This window comes from Humulus lupulus, chromosome 9 (genome assembly GCF_963169125.1).
Source record: "Humulus lupulus chromosome 9, drHumLupu1.1, whole genome shotgun sequence".
Taxonomy (NCBI): domain Eukaryota; kingdom Viridiplantae; phylum Streptophyta; class Magnoliopsida; order Rosales; family Cannabaceae; genus Humulus; species Humulus lupulus.
This window is the reverse complement of record NC_084801.1, coordinates 110,825,705-110,849,961: the sequence shown is the minus strand read 5'-3', so window position 1 is coordinate 110,849,961 and position 24,257 is coordinate 110,825,705.

Below are 24,257 nucleotides of genomic sequence, written 5' to 3'. Positions count from 1 at the left end.
CCAGAAATCCCCTGAGATTCCCATCAATCCAGCTCAAAACACAGCTCAAACCATCAAAACCCTTAAAACCAAAAATCTCTAAAACTTACCTCAAACATTGATGTGTTCTTGCCAAATCTTCAAGTCTAACCCAAGATCCTTGATGCTCAGCCTATCCTTGCTCTCCACTAAGCTTTGCTCCAAGAAAAATGGAGCGGAAAGGTGCAAAAATGCCCAAACCGACCCTTGTGAAAACCCCTCTGTTTTTCCCTCTTTTCTTTCTTTTCTTTCTTTCTCTCCACAGCCAACACTCTCTATAAATCCCACTAAGTGTAAAGCCTCATAAAACCTATCTTTAAAAGCCAAATGACCAAAATGCCCTTCCTATTAACTCTAAATCCTTTTTTCCAAATAGGGTCGTTTTAGTCATTTTACCAAATTCCCGCTAATCCTCAAGTGTCCCTAATATTTTCCCGTTGCTTTCCAACACTCGATAAATCACCAAATAATTATCCCCCATCATCAAAATAAATCTCAATCTATTTCTCTGAATTCCTGTTCATACCCCCAGGCTCGCCCCGAGCCGGGTATAAATTCCTGTCAACGCTTCCGCTAGCCTGCTCACTGGGATCGCCTCGAGTCACAAAGCACAGATACACCCACATACCACTGGGGCCTCAACAATCAACACATATCAATACAGTTACGCCCAATCATGGCCAAAATTACAATTATGCCCTTCTAACACGATCCGGGCCTACATGCACACTAACTTACATAGTCATGCATCTCAGATAAACAAATAGTCATATAACATGCTTTAAATCATAACCATGCATTTAAATCATTAAAATCACACATAGATCCCATCATGCCCTCCTGGCACGCTAATCAAGGCCCTTAAGCCTTATTAGCGAATTTGGGTCGTTACATTTGCCGACTTCCTGAATTATGTGGGGTTGGCCCCATTTCAGCTCCCTCCCAACTCCTACCGTCTGCTGGCGGGGTTGAGGTATTTATTTCAAAAGCACGAGTGGGAGGTCCCCACTCCTGCTGATATTCTATACTTCTTTTGCCTCAAAGCCAGCCCGGATCAGCGGGTGCGAGGCGACGGGTTCTATTACTTAACCCACTTCCCTAATACAGCAGCGGTCATCGAGCTGCCGAGCCATCCGAACGACTTCAAGGACCAGTTTTTTATGTCAACTGGGTTCCGCAACTGCGATCATCACTACTTCAACCGTCCTCGTAAGTGATCCTTGATTTAGCTCGCCTTTTAAAGGTTATCTTATTTTAGCTCTTCCCTTATTCCACTTCTGACTTCAACCAACCTTGCAGCCATCTACGCAAGGACCGAAAAGTCTGCGACCCTCGGGGGTCAATACGACACACTGGCGAACTTGCCTCCTAGTGAGAAAGATTATCGCGTGCTCGTGACGGACGAGACGATGGAATTCTGCAAGATGATTTTCCCAAATCAGACTTTGAATTTGAAGAGGCCCCGGGGGCCTCCCCCAGCCCGCGACAACAGACCGATCGTCGCGGAGGGGATCGCCGACGACGAAGGCGAGGAGGAGGGTGATGAAGTTCCCCTCGTGATGAACTGGAAGAGGACCTTGGAGGTCGCCCAGGGTATGGGCAAGGAGAGGGTCCAATCCGGAGCAGCCGCGGGTCCTTCCGGCCAAGGTAACCCTTACTTATTTAAGAATGTAGATAGGGCCACTACAGACCCCCGGCTGGTTAGGTTCAATCCTAGGCAGCTCGTCCATCGTCACCCGAGGAATCCGGACCTGGACACGCTCTTGCTCCATTGTGTTGACCAGCTCGTGCTAGACAACCAAGAGAGTCGGCCTAGGGGTACCGTAGTAGTAGATAACACCCTAGCTTTTAGGTCGATCCTTTTTGAGGAGTATGGGACCAACTTACGCACGTGGCCGGCGCTCCAGAGGGGCATCTATGCCCCGGGGATTAGGCAGTATGTAGAAGAGTCCAGCCCCGAGTCGGAACCAGACCTAGAACCCGCGCCAGTTCGTGAGACATTCGTCTTAGACTCTTCCAGCTCGGGGGGTAGGGCTCCCTTAGTATTCGCTTACTCATTGCCTATAAACCTTTTGCCTCTATTTCTGCATGATTGCTACCTTGTAATAACCATGTTTTTTGTTCTTGGCAGAAGAGATGTCTCAGCCCGGAGGTAACCTGCGGGGCGTGGTCTTCGGCGGGAACCCCCCAGCGGGGCCAAGGTTGAAAAGGCTTCGGGAGTCCAAGAGCTCGGCTGGGACCTCCACCAAATCCCCGGCTAAGGAGAAGGAGAAAGCCCCTCCATCCTAGGTCGCGGGGGCGATCCTTTCTGTTGCCAGGACAGGGCCCATGCCCCCGCCACCCCAACGATCTCCATTATCTGCCCAGGACGGGGTAATAGAGATCGAGAATCTGGCCGCGCGCACCCCCAGATGTGCGTATCCCGGTCGATCCCCAGGCTCTGGAGAAGATGCCCGAAGCATTCCGGGGTACAGTGTATGAGTCGGCTAGCTATGCAGTCAGCTATTTCTACAATCTCAGGGAGAGGGAGCTCCGGGCCATCGAAACAACGAGCCCGGTCCGAGTTATGGAGTCTTCGATGGACATGACCCTAACGGTAAACTGCCCCATTCTTTTAGAGCTATAACACTCACACGCCGCCTCCTCTTTTTTTTTTCAGTTAGTTAATTTATCCTTCCTTTCTTGTAGGGCATTGCTGCCGCATACAGAGGCATTGCTAGGACCAAGGTCCAGCTCGAGGGTTTGGAAGCTGAGCGCCAGACCGCCCTCCAGGAGGCTCAGGAGGCGAGAGATGCGCTGGCGGCCTCTAAAGCCGAGCTAGAGAAGATCCGCTCCGAGAACCGAGAGCTTAAAAACTCCCTGGCCACATCGCGGACAGATCTCGAGGTAGCCAAGACCGAGGCCCAGGCCGCCATGGAAGCCGAGCGGGCCGTTTCAGAGCAGTCCTTGCAGGACCTATTTTGTCACTGCTGGTCCCACAACCCAGATGCGGACTTTTCTTTCATGCCGCCGGACCTCTGGGCATTCTTGCTACCGAAGCTCCAAGCCCACCTAAATAAAGAGGTACCTCCCTCGGAGACTGGAGAGGCCTCTGTCGCGGCGGAGCAGGACGAGACCGCGACCTTCAAAGGGCCAGCTGATGGGGCTTAGGATACTTCTCTTTAAGGATTTTGAACTATTTTATTTTCTGTTGTAATTTTTCATGAGGTGTTTCCTCCTTGAGACAATTTGCTCAGCAACTTTAACAAATATATATATTTTTTTTTATGCTTTTGGCTGCAATTCATCTCTTTATTTTTATGAACTCAGTTCGGGTTAACCGTTATTTATATCCCGGGCTTTTAAAGAAGAGCCATGATCAAAATAATAGTTAACCCCTAAGTTTTATGACCTGGTTAAAACCAGGAACTTATTTTGAAAACTTAGTTCGCGTCAACTTTTATCCATATCCCGGGCTCTTTAAAGAAGAACCGCGGTCAATAAATTTTAGTTAACTTCTAAGTTTTATGACCCGGTTAAAACCAGGAACTTATTTTGAAAACTTAGTTCGCGTCAACTTTTATCCATATCCCGGGCTCTTTAAAGAAGAACCGCGGTCAATAAATTTTAGTTAACTTCTAAGTTTTATGACTCGGTTAAAACCAGGAACTTATTTTGAAAACTTAGTTCGCGTCAACTTTTATCCATATCCCGGGCTCTTTAAAGAAGAACCGCGGTCAATAAATTTTAGTTAACTTCTAAGTTTTATGACCTGGTTAAGACCAGGATAAGGCTTAGTTTGTGATAACTCTTATCCATGGATAAAAATTAACACCTAAGTCGTTAAGGAGACCTGGTTATATCCAGGTACCATATGCCCCCAAGTAACTGGGAAAGGGTCTTTCGTGGTTACTTTAAAATCACACTTGCAAATAAAGAGAAACATTTGATTTTTATTTATACATGGAAGGTGACCTTCTAGGCCTTACAAGTGGATCATTGATAGTATTTCTTTAGGTGGATAGCATTCCAAGTCCGCGGGACCGCCCCTCCACCAAGTCGAGCTAACTTATAAGTTCCCTCTTTGATGACTTCGATGACCTGGTATGGTCCTTCCCAGCTTGGTCCCAAAACCCCATCTTTGGGATCTTTCCCGGCCAGGAAAACTCTCCTTAAGACCAAATCACCGACGCTAAAGGCACGTCTTTTGACCTTAGTGTTGAAGTAGCGAGTGATCTTCTGTTGATAATGGGCGAGCTGGAGTTGTGAATCTTCTCGCCTTTCATCTACTATGTCTAGGGAATGGCATAGGAGCTCGTGATTCCTGTCTTGGTCATAGGACTGGACCCTATGTGACAGAATTTTAACCTCCACGGGGAGGACTACTTCACTCCCAAAGGTTAGGGAGAAAGGAGTGTGACCCGTGGGAGTCCGATGTGAGGTCCTATATGCCCACAGGACTTGGGGGAGCTGTTCTGGCCAGACCCCCTTTGCCTCATCTAGCCTTTTCTTGAGGCTCGCCTTCAGAGTTTTATTGACAGCCTCGACCTGGCCGTTCGCCTGGGGATAGGCCACGGACGAGAAGCTTTTCACAATCCCGTGCCTTTCGCAAAATTCGGTGAACAGATCGCTATCAAATTGAGTGCCATTGTCGGAGACGATCTTTTTAGGTAGGCCAAATCGACATATGATGCTTTTAACCACGAAGTCTAGCACCTTTTTTGATGTTATTGTCGCCAACGGCTCTGCTTCGGCCCACTTGGTGAAGTAGTCAATGGCTACTACGGCGTAACGGACCCCGCCCTTTCCGGTAGGCAGGGCGCCTACCAGATCTATCCCCCAAACGGCAAATGGCCAGGGAGACGAAATCAGTTTTAGCTTGACCGGAGGAGCTCGGGCAACCGCAGCGAATCGCTGACACTTGTCGCACCTTTTTACATATGAGATCGAGTCTTTAGACAAAGTCGGCCAGTAATAACCTTGCCAGAGAACCTTCAAGGCCAGGCTTTGCCCCCCAGTGTGGTCTCCGCAGAATCCTTCATGAACTTCTTGCAGGATGGCCTTCGCTTCATTTGGAAGAACGCATCGGAGGAGAGGTAGGGAATACCCACATCGGTACAGCACCCCTTCGACTAGCGTGTATGTCGGAGCTTGATAAAGGACTCGCCGTGCGTCATTGTGCCCTTCGGGTAACTTGCCCTTGATGAGATACTCAAGAATGGGAGTCATCCAGGTCGGCCTGATGTCAATCATTTCAATTTCTGCCCGATCCCCGTCTATGCTAGGTTTCTCCAAGAACTAAACTGGCACCAACCCCAGGGTTTCTGTCTCTCCCGAGGTGGCGAGCTTGGCGAGAGCATCTGCGTTGGCGTTCTGCTCCCGAGGTATCTGCTCGATTGACCCTCGCCCAAACGCAGATATCTCGGACTTTACCTTTGCCAAATAGGCGGCCATCTTGGGTCCTCGCGCCTGATATTCGCCTAGAACCTGATTCACCACGAGCTGGGAATCGCTGAAGCATTGGACAGAGCTCGCCTTTAGCTCACTAGCTATCCTAAGTCCAGCCAACAAGGCCTCGTACTCTGCCTCGTTGTTAGACGCCTTGTACCCGAACCTTAGCGCTGAGTGGAATCTATGCCCCTCTGGGGATATCAGAATGATTCCGGCCCCGGAGCCGTTCTCGTTAGATGAGCCATCAACGAAGATCTTCCACGATGAGCGTGAGGGGGTGACCTGAGGTGAGTCTTCTGATGGAATCTCCTAGAATCCTGCGCATTCAGCCACGAAGTCGGCCAAGGCCTGACTTTTTATGGTAGTTCGGGGAGTATAGAAAATCTCGAACTGACTGAGTTCGACCGCCCACTTTAGCAAGCGTCCCGATGCTTCAGGCTTTTGCAAAACCTGCCTTAAAGGCTGATCGGTCATGACGTGTACAGAGTGGGACTGGAAGTACGGCCTGAGTTTTCGCGAGGCCGTGATTAGGCAGAACGCCAGTTTTTCCATCATTGGGTACCTTGATTCAGCTCCGAGGAGTCTCTTGCTGATGTAATATACCAGTTTCTAAGCCTGGTCCTCTTCTCGCACAAGAACGGCACTAGCTGCGTCCTCAGTGACGGCCATGTAGAGGAAAAGAGGTTCTCCTACCTTGGGCTTTGATAGCACAGGCGGTTCAGCCAGATGCGCCTTCAGATCGAGGAATGCGCTTTCGCACTCTACTGTCCATTCGAACTTCTTATTTCCCCGGAGCAGGTTGTAAAAGGGCAAACACTTATCGGTCGATTTGGAAATGAACCGGTTCAGTGCTGCCACTCTTCCTGTGAGGCCTTGGACATCTTTCCGCGACCTGGGGGAAGGAAGCTCGAGAAGTGACCTGATCTTGTCGGGGTTTGCCTCGATTCCTCGGGTATTGACTATGAAACCCAAGAATTTCCCCGATGCGACACCGAAAGTGCACTTCTGAGGATTGAGCCTCATGCCATATTCTCGCAGTATGTTAAAACATCCTTCCAGGTCGGCAACGTGGTTGCTGGCAGTCTTTGACTTGACGAGCATATCATCGACGTACACTTCCATGCTTTTCCCGATCTGGTCCGTGAACATTCTGTTAACTAGCCTTTGGTAGGTAGCTCCGGCATTCTCCAGGGGACTCGAGTAGCGTTGGCCAGGAAAATATTTTCCCTGGTCTGGGTGAGCTTGGTATATGTTGTGAACACGGGCTTGAATTTATCCACAGACTTATTGTTCTTTTGACCGTGCTGGCTGTTTTCACCATTTTCTTTTCTTTTGCCACCACCGGGCTGGTTATTCTGCGCAACGTCGGGAATCGCCACTACGATCTCTGTTCCCGTCCCAGCGGGCTTCTCGGGGGCCTGGCTGGTCCCTGCGGCTGAAGCTTCAGCTTCTTCCAAGTTTATCCACTCTTGGGCTCTGTTAAGGAATTCACTAACCGAACTGACCCCCCTCCTTTGAATATCCTTCCACAGGTCTCCGCCGACTAGGATCCCGGTCCTCATGGCCATGAGTTTGGAGCTATTGTCAGCGTCTCTGGCTCGAGCAGCGACATTTGCAAATCTACTCAAGTAGGCTTTCAGCGTCTCACCAGGTTGCTGTCTCACGTTAGCTAGGGAGTCGGCCTGGACCCGGGCGGCCTGAGAGGATCTGAATGCCCTCTTGAAGTCAGCCAAAAATGTCTTCCAGGAGCTGATTGACTGCCTTTTACTCTGCTTGAACCACTGCCTGGCGGGCCCAGTTAGGGTGGAGGGAAAGATCAAGCAACGCAGCTCCGGGCCGATGTTATGGGCCATCATTAGGGTGTTGAACATCCCTAAGTGGTCAGACGGGTCTCCATCCCCGTTGAACTTTGACAAGTGGGGCATACGAAAGCCAGAAGGGTATGCCGTCACTGCTATATTTGGGGCGAAGAGTTCCATCTCATCCCCCGAATCATATTCGTCTTTTTCTTTTTCCGATAGGAGCTTCTTCATCAGCTCCTCCATCTGAGTTAGGCGCTCTAGGGTTTTGTCCTGAGATCCTGGGTTATTCCGGGGCAGTTCAACAGCTCCGGACCCGTTGTACATATTAGGCGGGTTGTTGCCCCTCCTATCTTGAGATAGGTCATTTGGGGCATTTCCACCGTTACATACTTCGGATCGGACCCCCACTGAGCGGGCCTGGCTACCATCCCTAACTCGACCCTCTCTGTGAGAATTGAGTCGATCTCGAAGGTCGCCTCCCTGGGTAGTATGGTGACTTTGTGCTGAACTTAGTCGCTGGCGCAGGTCTCCTCCCGAGAGATCACTCCGTGCACTGCCAGTCCAGTGACTCATACTGGACAGGCTAAGGGTGTGTCTTTGGCGTCTCCGACCTGATCCTTCCCCCGGCACCCTGCTGCGCCGGGAGGGCCCGGCTGATGGCGGGTCCCTCCTACTATTTCCGTAGGTCGGGATGTCTTGGACGGGTTGAGGAGACGGATATCTGATGGGTGAAGGAGGATGCCTGACCGCGGAGGCGATCCTAGTTCCGTCCGGTCGGACTAAACTCGGTGGGACCCTCTCGGCCCTGCCAGCTTGCTGGTCCCGCACTGGGCGAGCTGGACGAGGAACTGGACGTTCTTCGGGGACGGGCTGACGCCTCTGGCTCTCCTCGGCCCTTCTCCGAGAATTTTCTCGATCTCTTCTGGGCGTCCTCGAGGAAGGCTGAGAGCTGGGGGTTGATGTCCTAACCGAACGGCTGTACTGCTGCTGTCCGGTCCGAGGCATTTCCCTGAAGTTTGCCTCTTGATGGTGTGATGAAGGGGCGGAGTTAGCTGCAGGAAGTCGACCTGAACGGCTACGTCTGGACCGATTACTCCGGAGAGACTTAGGAGCCTCGCCTTGCCTCTCTCCAACGTTACCGTTGGTTGTGAGAGGGGGTAGTCGGCTCAGAATATCCTGGAGTTGCTGACCAGCTGCTGCTAACTGGCTCCTCAGCTGAGCATTCTCCATCTCCACCGCCGTGTAATAACATGGATTCGAATTAGGCGGCCGGGGCGCTGAACTACCAGTGTCGTCTTGGCCCGCCGGCTGCTTCCCTGGTCTCTGCTGGACTTCAGGATCTTGCTCATCAGGGAGGGCAACCTGGTGGGCCTCCTGCCCATCATGCTGCTCTGTCTCGTTGCCATGCCTGGATCGAGTGGTCACCATAGTTGGATGTTTGTGGTAGTACTAATCGAACTTGCTCTCAATGAAAGCACCAAACTGTTGACGCGGTTCTTCGGCAACAGATAATTAAGAGAAGAAGAGAAAGAGATTAGTACTAAAAGTAGAACCGTCACAGATATGAAATCTTTTGGAAAGAACTAGGTGACGCAAGACACGTTTTTAAGTGGTTCGAAGGTTAAAATCCCTCTACTCCACTAGTCAATATTATTGATCTTCTCTGGGTATTTGGTTTACAAAGTATATAGTTCTTCAAAGACTATTTTTTCCAACCCCTATCAACTCCCAGGGTCTCCCTATTTATAGGAGAAGGCACCTGGAAGTTGGTAGGGAGATCATCCCGTGACCTTACCATTTGTCATATCAAATCTGTGACATTCATGATTAATTCCTAAACCTGACACACAAGTGTGGTCTAATCAGCATGGAAGGAGATAATGGGCCGCACGGCCCAACCCGTCCGTGGGTGTCTGAATACGCACGTTCCTGCTGCGTGTCCGAGAAGTCAGGGGGATATCGGGCACGTGATGGTAGGAATATGCACGTTTATCTTGCGTGTTGACTTCCCATAGGGTCGGAGCTTCCTGAGAAGCTCGTGACCTGAGCAGTTCGTAACCCGAGCTGCTCCCGTCCGTGGCCTTCGGATGTCACTCTCAGCTCCTGGGCAACAAATGCGAGCTGGAAACAGGACCCCTCGAGCTGACAAGGGTCCGTCCTGGAAAAAGAACCTCCGGCTTGCGGGAGCCTCGGACTAAACCTGATTAGTCCGAGGCTCGTCCTGCTAAACAGCCCGTGGGAAAACCAGGGCGTACAACTGTGGTCTCATGCACTTCCATGGCAGCAAGTTGTATGGGACAAGTATCACATGCCATATGCTGTAAGAGTTGCTCATGTTCCCAAAAGGATTGAAACCATCTGTAGCAAACCCAAGCCTAACATTTCGAGGTTCAACTACGAAAGATGGGTACAACTCATCAAGGTGCTTCCACACCTTATTGTCAGTGGGGTGCCTCATCACACCATCTTCCTTTGCCCTTTTAGAATAGTGTCATCTCATATCCTCTGCAGTATATCTCGAACTATACAACCTTTACAATCTCGGCGTCAACGGAAAGTACCGCATTACCTTATGAGCCACTTTCTTCCCGTTCCCACAATTATCTTGCCAGCAACGACTTGTCATTGCTATAGGTCCGAAAACTTTGACCGATTTTTCTTGGCGGTCAATTTTCCCTCCATTCTTTTTTGGACTCTATAGCGACGACATGTCGTCGCTATAGACAGCACGAACCATTTCAGTGATTAGATTTTGGACTCTATAGCGACAACATGTCGTCTCTATTTCATGCAAAAATTTGTCTGAATTTTCTTGGTGGTCTATTTTCCCTTTTTTTTGGGAGCCTATAGCGACGAAAAGTCGTAGCTATATACCTAATATTTTTTCGAGGCCCTGTTCACTTTCCCTCCAGTTTTTCCCCTTAGCCCTTTAGCGAAGACATGTCACCGCAGTAGGATTTTTTTTTTGGAGCGATTTTCCATGTTACCACCTTCAGTTCCATCCAAATTTTTCGCCCTACCGCGACGACATTTAATTCGTAGAATTTTCCTATATTCAGTGATGACTTATGTGTTGTCGCAATAAAAGTCGTCGTTGTAGACTGCTTTTCTTGTCGTGTCATTTTTCTCTATAATGTTGCGAATAATTTGATTGAGATCAATACTAGGATTCACGTTAAAATGATCTATTTTTCTAAGAAAAAATAAACTACCATTGTGTGATTATGTACTATTTTTAAATTACGTTCGTGGGATTTTTATTAGGTCGACAACTGCTGTGTATTAATTAGAAGAATATGAATCAACTAATTGAGTTCCCTACTAAGAATATTAATCAAATTCGAGTAAAAGTACGCTGTCCTTTTTATAGGATTATCTTTTGGAGCTGTAAACGTGACTAATTCACATGTATAAGTATATATATATATAAGTTTATAAATACGCAATGTGGTCCACATGTGAAAGGGACAATTCTATAAATTGGCTCTTCAATTTTTGATGAGTTATCTCCTCGTGCGTAATACAAATTCACAATAGATTAATTTGCCAATGAAGATTATGACAAAGAACAACCTGAAACAACACATATATATCCACTTAAATATATTACATGTCTATTTTATTTATTGTCCTTGGCGAGACTAATATGAAAATTATTAATTTATGAAAACCGTAAGTACGGCACCCCGCTCCATATAATATTATAAATTTAGTACTTAAGGCTGAAGAAAAAAAATTAGTTGAAAGCGCTAGTAAGAACTCAGCGAATTAATTATCTAATAAAACAAGTAAGAATTAACTAGATGTGCCTAGAAATATCTTTAGTCTTACACGAAGAAAGAAAATTTCTCTTTTGAGAAAAAGGTAAACAAAAAGAGTACAAAAGCAAAATAAAACAAGAAAAGCTGAAAAGAAATTTAGAAAACTAGAGAAGCTAGCTACGGGACCATGGAAACAATGGAAAAGATGGAGAGGAATGATCCATAGCATATGCCATTTAACTTTCCTTTGAATATCCACTTGTATTGTGCGAATCTCACCATATAATATGAAATCCCGGGACCTTACATTCTGCAACGTAAACCATATTGATACTGGTGAACAAGAAGAGAAGCTGTTCTAGCACCGGTGGAAAAGAATAACAGTGCAATTCTCCTTTGGCAAAACATATATGTAACACCAGAACTGTAGTACGTTCTTAATGTTTCTTTCTTAATTTATTATAATGTTACACGGTACTACTCTAGTTTCTGCCAAAGGAGAATTGCCCCGCAATTCAACTCCACTACACTACATACGTAATTGGTACGCTATAATTCCACATTATAAATATATTTTCCAATAAAACAAAGTTCTCATTCTTTTGTTTTTTTTGGTCTAAAATAATACATTTTATACAATAATAATAATAATAATAATAATAATAATTAATTTTTGTTGTTAGTTTGTCTTGACCCTTGTTTAATGTATTTGAAATATGGAGTCATGGGAGGAGAGAACAATAAGGTAAAAGGAAAACTAAGACGGTGTTTGACATTGTTTTTCTGTTTTAAAAATTATGTTTTAAAAAGTGAGAATAGAAAATAGTATTTGTAGTTTTCAAAATGTAAAGGTGTTTGGCTAATGTTTTCTAAAAACAGTTTTCAAAAACCAAAATACCAAAAACATGCTTGGATAAAAAAAACAAGAAGTTTTTCGAAAACATATATTTTTCTTACAATAATTTTTTTAGACTTATTATTATGATTTTTTTAATAAAAAGTGACATGTTACAAACATATTGTAACGCCCTACTACCTAGGAACCGTTACATTGTGTATTTGAAATAGTGCTAAACTCGCTAAACGAGTTATTTGGCAATAATCGTGTAGCTAAACATGATTAACAGTTTATGTTTCAAAATTTTGGTTAAGGATACAAACATTTCACTAAAATATTTACTTTATACATGAGATCCCAAAATACATTTAAAATGCTATTTACAATAAAAGAGTTACAACCAGCCGACCTAAGTGGCAAAATAGGGTTTAACACTAGTTCCTCTTTAAACCCTCGGGCGTGGTGGTCGAGCAGTTGCATATGTACACATTGTCACCTAAGTTCTCCAACTCAAGGATGATCTAGCTTTATTTTACATTTACTTGCACCACATAGCAAATGTGAGTCGAGGCTCAGCAATAAAACTTAAACATGCTTATAAGCAATCAATAACATGTTACCAAATTAAAATAAGAATGCCTAGAAGTAATAACCCTACTAATGCATGCAAGCAAGTACAAATAAATGATTAGAGAGTCATTCTGATTCAATGCCCTAGGACATAGGACTAATGAGTCACCTGGGGATCCTTTGCCCTGTCCTCTGTATAACCAGCTTTTGAGCTAATATAGTGTACTCGGCACTAGGTTGTCTTCGAGCAATAGATCAGTTAAGCATATGTTGCGCTCCTAGTTAGGCTAGATCATATGGAACAACGCTTAGCGAGCTATTGCCCTGCTTGACTAATAAGTCAGTGCCTTACAACCAGCATTCAGTGTGTTATACTGTCCTTGACTAATAAGTCAGTGTCTTACGACCAACAATCACCATGCTAATGTCGTCCTTGAGTAATAAGTCAATGATAAGATATGTGACTATTAAGTCACCTCAGGTCTCTTAGCCATATCCTCCGTATAAGCATACCTGGTGCTGACCAGCACTCCAAGTGCTAAGGTCGTTCTTGACTAATAAGTAAATGCTAGGATATGTGACTATCAAGTCACCTCAGGTCTTGTAGCCATATCCTCTGCATAAGCGTACCTGGCGCTGACCAGCACTCCTCCCACTAAGGCCGCTCTTGACTAATAAGTCAATGCTAGGATATGGGACTAATAAGTCAGCCCTAACCTCTATGTAAGCGTACTTGACGCTTCTGGTTCGCCTAACCAAAACGACTAGCGGTTAGCGCTATTGCCACTTTTGACTAAAAAGTCAATGCTTTACGATCAACGATCAGCGCTATTGCCATCCTTGACTAATAAGTTAATGTTATGATATGAGACTAATAAGTCACCTTGGGCCCCATTTCCCAATCCTCTGTATAAACAGCTTTAGAGCTGATCCAGGTGCCTGGCGTTGAGTTTTCCTCGACCAATAGGTCGGTCCAGCATTTGATACGCTCCAGGTTAAGCATAACCATAACGACCAGCACTCAGTGTGCTATTGACGTCTTTGACTAATAAGTCAAGCCTTTCTCAATAAGATAATGCAAACAGGCATATATCATAAGTCAAATATCAAGATACAAAGCATTTAGCATGCTTAATCAATAATAACAAGCATAATCATAATCATGCACATTTATAGAGACTCAAGATCTAATCAATTCAATATTCAACATTCACATTATGCCATAATCATATGCATCACATACTGGGTGCAATTTTCTTATTTTTGGTACAAGCACAGGTTACCAATAAACGACCCTCGAGAACGATCCTGATTCTGAGCTCTTAGTGATAACCTAGTCACAACCACAATATAGAATCCCGTCAAGAATGAGTAAAGAAAGGCTTCCGGACTGAGTTGTAGCCTCTGGGACGTTAAATCCTACCAAATAGGGTAGTAGGATCGATCCCGAGCCCTTAGGTTTAAGTTCCCATGTCTAAAAATCCATCCTGGGCAAAAATGCACAGGCAGGCCGCGACCTGGCCCTGGGGGTCACGACGCCCCTCCTAGACAGATTCCCTCCCATGGCTAGAAAGGAGACGCGGGCTGTGACTTGCTCCTGAGGGTCTGGCATGCCTTTTAGGCAGAACCCCTCCTAGTTCTGGGTTCACACAGGTCCCGACACCTAACAATAAAGTCGTGACCCAACCTCGAACCCAGCCATTGTCTCCATTTTCTTCATTTATAAACCTCCTAAAAACCTATCCAAACATATCCAAATCCCAAAAACAAAGTTCCCAAACATCCCAATGGCCCAAAACCATCAAAACTCAAGCTTCAAATAACTCAGAAACTCATCAAAACATAAAACCCAATCAAAGCTTCAAAAATTGAAAACTCAAAACTTAAAACTTGGATTACCTCTCATTGAGTCGTTTCCCACATAAATCATCTGGGTAATAAGCTTCTAATCTTCCCTGGAATCATTATGACCCTAACCTTGCTTGAATCCGAGTCCTAAAACTTGAGTTTCCTTCGAAAATGCGAACGGGCGTCAAAAATGGATAATAGGAGAGAGAGAACATACTGAACGTTCATTTTATGTTTCTGACAGGCTACTTCAAGCTTAAGTAACCTCAAACAAATCTGAATGCTCGAGGACCCAACAAGCCCCCCAGGTTAAGATAGTCAAAATTCCCAGAACTCCCTCCTGATCTCATCAAATAATCATTCACATTACCCAATATCCCGGTAATGTACTAATTACCCAAAATACCCCTTGACTCACATCGAGTCAAATATGAGTCCCATAGTGACTCTCCCAATAGCTTGCTCCCTAGGATCGTCTCGTGCCAAGTAACCCAAATATATCCACATAATAATGTAGTCCCACACATATAGATCACATATATGCCAAATATACCCATAACGGGCCAAATTACAATAATTACCCAATTAATAAAAAATGGGCCCACATGCATTTTTAATACACATAAACATGCATATCAAGTCATATTATAATATAACTTATATAATCATATAATGATACACATATATATCACATAATAACATAATTTCCATAATTTTCCATCATAGCCCCCTAATCAAGGTCGTAAGCCTTATTAGGTAATTTGGGACTTTACACATTTAATCTAACTTAGTTACAATATTGTTAATTTTCATATAAATTAGCAAAATATCATATTGCTTGAAAAAATATAATTAGAAATTTTAATATCAAAATAAGTTTTAAAGCTATGATAAATCAATAAAACATTATAATGCTTAAAAAATATGTGAAATTTTAATATCTAAATAAATTTTAAATAAAATATTTAATCTAAAGTTGATAGAAAATAATTATTAGTCTACAATATACCCCCATAAATACAATTTGAGTACTATAATTATTTTCTAATAATAAAATATAGTTGACTAATTTATTTCTATTATTAAAAGTTCTCCACATAGCTTGACCAATACGATCTCGACATCTTGCCATTGCTACAACATATTCATCAGATAAATTGACTTCACATATAGACACATTAGGGTTAGCTTCCTCTATGTTGTCTTCACTCTCAAGTTCTTTTTCTTCCCATTTTATAAACATATGATCATACTGTGTGCGTTGACGAATAAAATTATGAAGAGTGCAGCAAGCAATAACTGTCAAAGGTTATCTACTCAATTAATAAGGAGGCATCATCTTCAATATAGGAAAACGTGCTTTCAGTACACCAAAGCACCGTTCAATGAAATTCGTAAGTGAAGAATGCCTTTAATTGAATAGTTCTTTCGTACCACGTGGTCCATTACTTCCACTATTGTATTCTTGCAAATGGTGGGAGAAACCTTGTTGTGCATCCAAAACACAATATTCACCTACATAATAAAACATGTCAAAAAGAAAAATTAGTTTTCTATATGCACCATCGCATAAATTATAAAATAATAATTCAATCATAGGCTTTCAATATCTTCTTTAGGCATTGGAAACTTATATTTAGGTTTTGTAATTGCATCTATAAACACCCTGGAATCATTTGCGGCGCCTTCCCAACCAGAAGATACAAAAGTGAAGAACATTTCAAAGTTATAATCACACAAGATATTTTGTGTTACCACATTTTTTCGGCCTCTGTAACTGACTTATCTATAGGGACACATACACTCACATGTGTTCCATCAATGACACCAATGCAATTCTGATAGTACAAAAATCCAAAACCACTACAAATATTTATCGAAGAAAAATGTAAACTAAAAATATGTGAAAATATAATTTATATGTAAAGTTATATTACATTGGATGTAGATGAAGTACCTGAAAACCATGGGTAGTATTTTGAGGAGTTGATAATATGAGAAGTTAACGGAGATTGAGTTGGTAGAATGATATCCTGTCCTAATTTACATATTTCCTTTAATTTTATAAGGAAAATGGCAACTGTTTCTTTAACTTTAATATCCGTATGTCCTTAACGTATTCCTTTTATTTTAAACAAGTACAAAGCTTGATGAATATAATTTTGTCCATTCGCAACAATTCATAGCTTGTTCTCACAAAATCTTCTCCATATAAGGCAAAATGTTCTTTACGGAATTTTATCGATAAACTTTACATTGTAATCACTTAAAAAGTTTGGCATAAAAAAATGTAAAGAATCATCAAAATCACTATTCGAACAAGATGAACTAGAATCATCCATTTGATTACTCCTAATTGCAAATTATTTGACATGCCTAATTAACTTATAAAAAACAATATATATTTGAAACTAATAACAAAAGTCTCCATTAGATTATCTTAACATAATATACTATAGTAGTGTCAAGCACACATAAAATAAAACTCAAAGCTTACACAGTCAAAAATATCATAGTATAGTCAAAGCCTATTTAACCAAGCTCTCTTTCTAATAGCAGACATATTATTAAAAATCTCTCTCCAATCTAGATCCTTAAATTGTATAACAACTTTCATGTAGGCATCATCATTGACTTCTTCCATTCCTTCGAGGATCTGCATACATTTTGTGAGAGAAAACTTATCTTTTTGGCTTCCTCTGGCTTTAGTTGTACTCTTGTATTTTTTAGCTTTAGATAAAGTGGCCTCAACTCTTACTTTAGATATCTAAGTGCATGCGACAATTGCATAACTCATTTGTTGTGATCTTTATCTCTTAGCTCTTTGCTTTATACTTGTAGTTGTTGAATTTTTTGTTGAACGTTTAAAAACATCATCAACAAGCCAAAAGCAACTAGTAGAATCATTCTCATCCATATCATGTGCGTCTGTGCGATCAAATTCATTATCCATTTCCCTTTCAAAATTAGTGTTGGATGGACCTAAAGTAGAATAATGATGGAACTGACCAGGGGCAGTTGACTTACTAAAAATTAGTTTCAATAATACAAAATGATCATATCGTTTGTTACGAGATTGTGCTGCCTTCGGATGTGCATAAAATAAGAAAGAAAAAATACTTTTATTTTTTGCTTAATTTGATTCAAGACTATTTTTTTTTATAAAAAATAGAATTAGTTTTTTCTTACCCTTAGATAATTCTGCCATATTTCCTTAGAAGCCTTTTACTTTGCAACTCTTAAAGAATTTTCGCCCATGTTTTTTAGCCAAATTGACTACTTCCGATATTTCCTTTATTCACTTCATCAACAATGATATCAATGAAAATCTTCGCTACAGCTAGTCCCCATAAACATCTGTGATCTCAGTGACCATATTTCAAATCTAGCAATATTCCATACCCGAAATTATCTTAGAGCACAACCAATATAAAACAACAAACACAAATATAATGATCAATAAATCCTATTTATTTCCTATTAGCTTATAACCCCACTCCTTGAGATCAGCCTCTATCATTGCCCACATTATCCTTATAGCTAGCAATGTATGAGATATTAATAGCCTACAAGAATGCATTAAGTCCCATGAAATAAAAAAGTATTCAAAAACAGATTTCAACAAAGGCTTATAATTTTCGCTATGCTACGCCACAGCTAATAAATCTCATCATAGGTTGAAAAATCTCATTCAATAGGCAACATGTAGGTTACATATGTACTACCAAGTTTCATGTAGGCAATCATATTTCTTATTCCTAGTTGTACTAAAACTCCTCTGTTGTAAGAAGCAACCTGTAATGCCCTAGATAACCAAGACCGTTACATTGTATACTTGAAATAGTGCAGGATTTGCCAATCTAGTCATTTGGACAAAAAATGTGATCCTAAAGTCAATAATCATGTTAGGGTTAAAAGGTTTTGATTGTAAACAGTTAATTTTCATTAAAATAGATGTTTGGTACATGGGATCGCAAAAACAGGGTTTAAGACAAATTTACAATTTTCAAAAGTTATATACAACCAGTAGCCACTATAATGGAAAAATACAAGTTTCAGGCTTCTGTCCCTTACTTTTCCTTGGACGTGGCGGTCGAGCTGCTGACTATGTACACTCCGACCCCAGAGCTCTCCAACTCATGGTTGGTCTAGTTTCCCTTTGTCTTTACCTGCCCCACCTATCACCCGTGAGCCAAGGCCCAACAAGAAAACCAAGAATAGCAAACACATGTAACAATTAGAATATTCAATCAAGCTTATCTCATTTAAACATAGAATAGAGCATGAATATTCAATTAATCAATGATAACACATAATCTCAAGTACTCAAATAATCAGGGTTGGCACACTTAGGCCGAGACCCTATTGATCTAGCTAGCCCCGGCTCGCTTAGGCCAGGCTGCGCATAGTATGCTTACTGCCAGCCCTGGCTCCTTAGATCGGTACTTCATGTATATCACATTAATCTTACCAACACATAGTACAGGCAATCAATAATTGGAAATCTCAATCGCGTTCACAACAACACAAGGGTTCAGTTTTCTTACCTTGAATTCCGAGCGGAGGATACCGAACGGTCGCGAGCACGACCCTTAGTTCTAAGCCTTGGAAAAAACCTAGTCACAGTGGCCAATGAGTAATCATCAACTTCTAATCCAAATAAATACTTACGAGACAAAAATTAGCCTCTGGGACCTCAATTTCTACTAAACCAGGTAGTAGAAAATTGTCCCGAGCACCTAGGTTTGAGCCCCCGAGCCCACCAATTCTAGAAACTAACCTAAGACGAAAACCCCCAGGCAGGTCATTTCTTGACCCTAAGGGTCGCGGTGCGCCCCCAGGTTAGAGGCTAAACCCTCAAGCCTCTAGGGGAGGTGGGTTGTGACTTGCCCCCTAAGGTCGCGGCGCGCCCTCAAGATAGAGAGCCACCCTGGGCGTTCTGGGCACGCAAGTCGTGGCGCCCCTGAGCTAGGTCACAGTGCGCCCCCTCGCACCGGGAATCTTCACTCTTCCCTGCCAATTCTTAGAATTTCAAACTAAACTAACCTCCCAACCTAGGCTAAACTCAGCTACAAATTCAGGGCTTTTAATCACCCAATTTAAACACAAAACCACAACAACAATACTAAAGCAAACACTCCAATTCAAGAACAACTTATTACCTAGAAACCCAGTCTAATTCCACCACAATAACTAGAATTTCTTAACATATTCAGTGATAAAGAACTTACCTCAATTATGATTGAATCCTCACAATTTCCAGCCTTCTAACCTTGAGCTTAAACCCCCAATTTTCCCAGTTGGATCCCCTTGGTTTCCAAGCTTTAGCTCAACCTTTTCCCTTCAATTGTTCTTCTAAAATTCCTAGCGTAGATTCTAAGTTCTTCTGCCCTTTTTCCTTAGCTTCCAAGTATAGAGAGAGAGAGTAAGAAATTGTGAGGGAGAGACAAAGGTAGATCTGCGAACTTCCAACACCTTCTGAATTATTTTCCCAAACCTTCTGAGTATATCCCTTAATTTAACAAAAGACCTCTTTGTCCTTCTAAGCTTATTGGTTCACTAAGGGTACTAAGGGGTAAAATGGTCATTTCGCTTCCGCTAATTCCTCAAGTACTCCTAATATTTACCAATTAATCCTATCATGTCAAATTAATTACCACAAACTTATTCAACATCTTATAAATCCTAAAATATTCTCTAAATTCTAAAAATACCCCCAAGATCCCACCGAGCCGAGCATTAAACCCTGCTGTGACTATTTTGCTAATCGGTTCACTAGGACCGTCTCGAGCCATATTGTAGAGTCCAAGAAATTTACTTAGCTAGATATAAAGTAGTATAATAGTAATATTAGTATTATTGTTATGACTGTGGATTTATTGGTTCAGACCGGGATTTATTTGGACACTCATAGTAACACTGGTAGATTTTCTAAGTTTAACCTATAGTCTAGGAATATTAATTTTAACCTAAAGTTTGATTAATATGACTGATATTGAGCGTAATATTTATTATATTATAAGGTTTAGATAAGACCCAATAAGATAATAACACATGTCATGTGTGTGTTTAATAATTATTAAGTATTTTGAGGATTAAATTTATTAAGGTTAAAATTTGAATATCCTAGGGCCAGTCAGCAGCTTTAAAAATGATAGAGGGCTTAGTCAAGGCTGTTTACTCAATTCAAACTAAGCTAAAAATGTGTAATTTCATGTTTAAATATTCAGCGTATGCCGATATAACGCAGCTATAGGGGGCGATATATCGCAGCACAAAAAAAAAAAAACGTCGCACGATTGCCTCGGGCATACTGGCCTAGGCGATATATCGCCTACAAGGGGCGATATATTGCCTCCTTCAGGGCATTTTGAAACTTTTTGAAAATGTTCTCCATTCAAATCTTCAACCTCTCGATAAGTCTAGCATCTTTCTGAACGAGTCTTCAGCCTCTGCTGAACGATAATTCAAATATTTTTCACTTAAAAAGCCATTATTTTGATTCAAGTTAAATGAAGATCTTTTGATTCCTAAACTCTATAAATAGAACCTAGTACCCAGCCATTTATTCATCTATTAAGCTAAGTTCAGAGGGTGCAAGTTGTTAGGTTAGTGTGAGAGTTTAAACACTTGGGTTGGGAATTATAAGCTTGATCATTATAAGCTTACCAAACACTTGGGAAGTAAGGTTTTATAGCATTTCGGTTCAAGGTTTAGATTGGCTATAGAAGCATTCAAGGTATTCCACACTCTAGTTCATTTGGTATTATTTTCTTTATGTTCTTGTAGTCTTCTACTCAGTATTCTAACCTTATTCCTTATTCTTGGTTAGGAAATCTAAGAACTTGCACATAAGTTTTTTGTAAGTATATTCTTAATGGTATAAGTTCTTCCATTCTTTTCATCTCATTCTCTTTAGTATACTCACTCTCCCATTTATGGCTTTTAGGAGTGTTCCAAAGTCCCAAAATTTGTTCTCATATCCCGGTAATTTGGTAAGGAAAATAGGATAGGATTTATGTGTTATATGATTTTATATGTTATCTTATGATTTTATGTTATGTAATATGCTATGTTAAGTATGTTTGTAGACTTGGGCATATGACCTATACAACTAACAAGCCCCAAATAGATTATGGGCATATGACTTGCTTAGCTAGCAAGCCCCACTAATCTAATGGGCATATGACTTGTTTAGTTTATGGGACCCCAAGTAATAATGGCCATTATAGTATGTATGTGACATAAGTGTTATTGTATGTTTTATGTTTCTTTATGAAATTTATGTATATGGTTTATCTGTTAGATTTTCCTTGCTGGGCATTAGGCTCACTCCTTTTTGTTTATATGTGCAGGAAAATAACTTTAGTGGTGGGAAAGGTTCTTGGTAGTTTTGGGCATGTGTATTGAGGCGGAATGGATTCAAAGAGCCGAGAGTTTTGATTTGAGGATGAAGTCTTTACTTATGTTTTTATGTGTATTTTTTCCGCACTTATTTATGTAATCTCCTTTAATTACAATTATGTTATGTTTTGATTTTAAAACAATGGGATCCCATATCCTAACTTAAATTTTATGTAAGTTTAACCTTTATTTTTACAAGTTTTTAATAAAGTTATGATCTTTTCACTTGTAAGTTCTATTAAGGATTAGGGTCTATGTGTAGTTTTCATTAATGGTCCAAAGTCTAGAGTAGTTGGGTCATTACAGTTGGTATCAGAGCAACGGTTCCTTCGCATGAAGTTCTCCTCGATACACACACTCAAAAGCTCCGAATCTGACCGCCAAGTAAGTATTTAAGTTATAGTTACTTTGCTTATGTGTATAGCTAACGATTTTTAGTATTTATGTTTTCAGTTAAGTATGAATGGAGCATTAACTTATGAGGATATCCGAGCCATTAAGGCTTTAAAGAGGATAAGAGAACCAAGAAACACCATAGGAACACTAGAAAGAATCACCCGGAGATAGCTTTTGTTCCACCGAGAGATAGGTCACCTCCAAGAGTCTAAGCAAATCATGATGAGAGCAACGGAGCAGTATGTTTTAATAATTATACTATTTAGAGATTTCCATCCCGTAATTGAAGCCTTAGAGGAAATATGGGAAACAATGGATGATGAGGATGAACTACCAGCAGCAATGCGATATTACTTCCTCCTAATTAGGTTCACTTCAAAATCCAAATTTCAGTTTAGCAATGAGCAAAAACATAGGATTTTCACAAACCTTTCTAGAGGACATTTTGATGCACATGACAATGAGGATTATGAAGAACTAGATGATGATATGTTAGATGAAGGGTCGGATGTAGAAGATCCTGATTTTTAGAATAGTAGTTTTCATTGTTTGTTTTATTTATTTCTTTATTTTATGGTTGTAATAAGTGAAAAACTATTTTTCCAAATGAATATCATGTTATTTTATTATCATGTATGAGTTTGATTTTATTTTTGCAATCATAATAAATAATAAATAAAATGAATAATGACTAAGTTCGGTGAGGGTGGATACAAATCAATGAACCAAGTTTCCTTATTGAGAGTTAGGGGGCCATAGTAGTGGGAACGATTTTACTGATCCCAGCCCTCCCTCAATATGGTTAACTTTGGAACAAAAATAAGTTTCGAGCTTGAGAATAAAGTCATATAGGGTGATTAGAAACAGACTTAGAAAATAAAGATGACTTGTTTTTTCTAAGTATAGAAACCCGCTCTAAATAATAAAGAAGACTTATAAAATTTTCATAAGAAGTCATAATCAATAGGTCTGAGATATGTTTGTTTTAGAATAAGTTTTTGCCTTAGAGCCTATTAGGTAAAGTTCTGACATGTTTCTTTCAACTGTTAGAACTCTGCTACGATGTCGCTCCGAAGATCTGCACGCACCAACGGAAACACCTCCAATGTTGTTCCAGCGAATAATGACGCCCCTCCAGTTCGCAGAAGGTGAGTGCGTGCTACTTCTAGCCGCAACGCGCCGACACCACAAGCTGACAACACTGCGGAGATCGCCAGACTGCGACAACAAGTTGAGGAAATTTTGCAGCAACAACGCCAACAGGCTTAAACTCAGCCTCAGCCTCCGTCGCAGCCGCACCCGCAGCCACATCAAATGGCCCCAGCACCCCAACAAGTTAGTCCATATGGGGGATGGCCAGTGACGAACTACGCGCCATATCCAATACCGAACATGGAGCCAGTGTATGAGAGGTTCCGCAAGCAGCACGCTCCAAACTTCGAAGGGACTATAGACCCCTTTGAGGCAGAAGAGTGGCTGAGGAATGTGGAGCCAATTCTGACGCACATGAATCTCAGTAATGCGGACCGTATATCCTGCGTCTCGACATTGCTCAAGAAGGATGCCAGGATATGGTGGGACTTGGTCCAGCAATTGCATGATGTTGCCACCATGACATGGACTCGATTTATGGAGCTGTTCCACAAGAAGTACTACAATTCGGTTGTACTCGCTTCAAGAGTTGAGGAGTTTGCCAACTTGAAGCAAGGAAATTTATCAGTGGCAGAGTATGCTCGTCAGTTCGACCGCTTAGCTAAGTTCGCATCTGAGATGGTTTCAACCAATTTTCTGAGGGTAAACAAGTTTTTTAGAGGACTTCGACCGAAGATCGAGATGGGGGTTAAGCTAGCAAACCCGGAGAATACTACATATGCCGGCGTTCTTGAGACGGCAATAGAAGTAGAGAGGTTGCAGGCTAATGTAAGTAAAGAGGAAGCCAGTAAGCCTAAACCTAGACGGCAGAGTCAACCTCAGACCAGTCGGAACAACAACTATAATGGCAAAAATCAGTCAGGCAACAACGGTAACGGTCAGAAGAGAAGGCATCCTGATAACAAGTAATCTGACAGCGATAAGAGGGCACGAACAAATAATGGGGGAAATAGGTCGGGCTACGTGGAATACCCGCCATGTGCTAAGTGTCAGAAGAAACATCCTAGAGAATGCTGCGCAAACACCAAGGAATGTTTT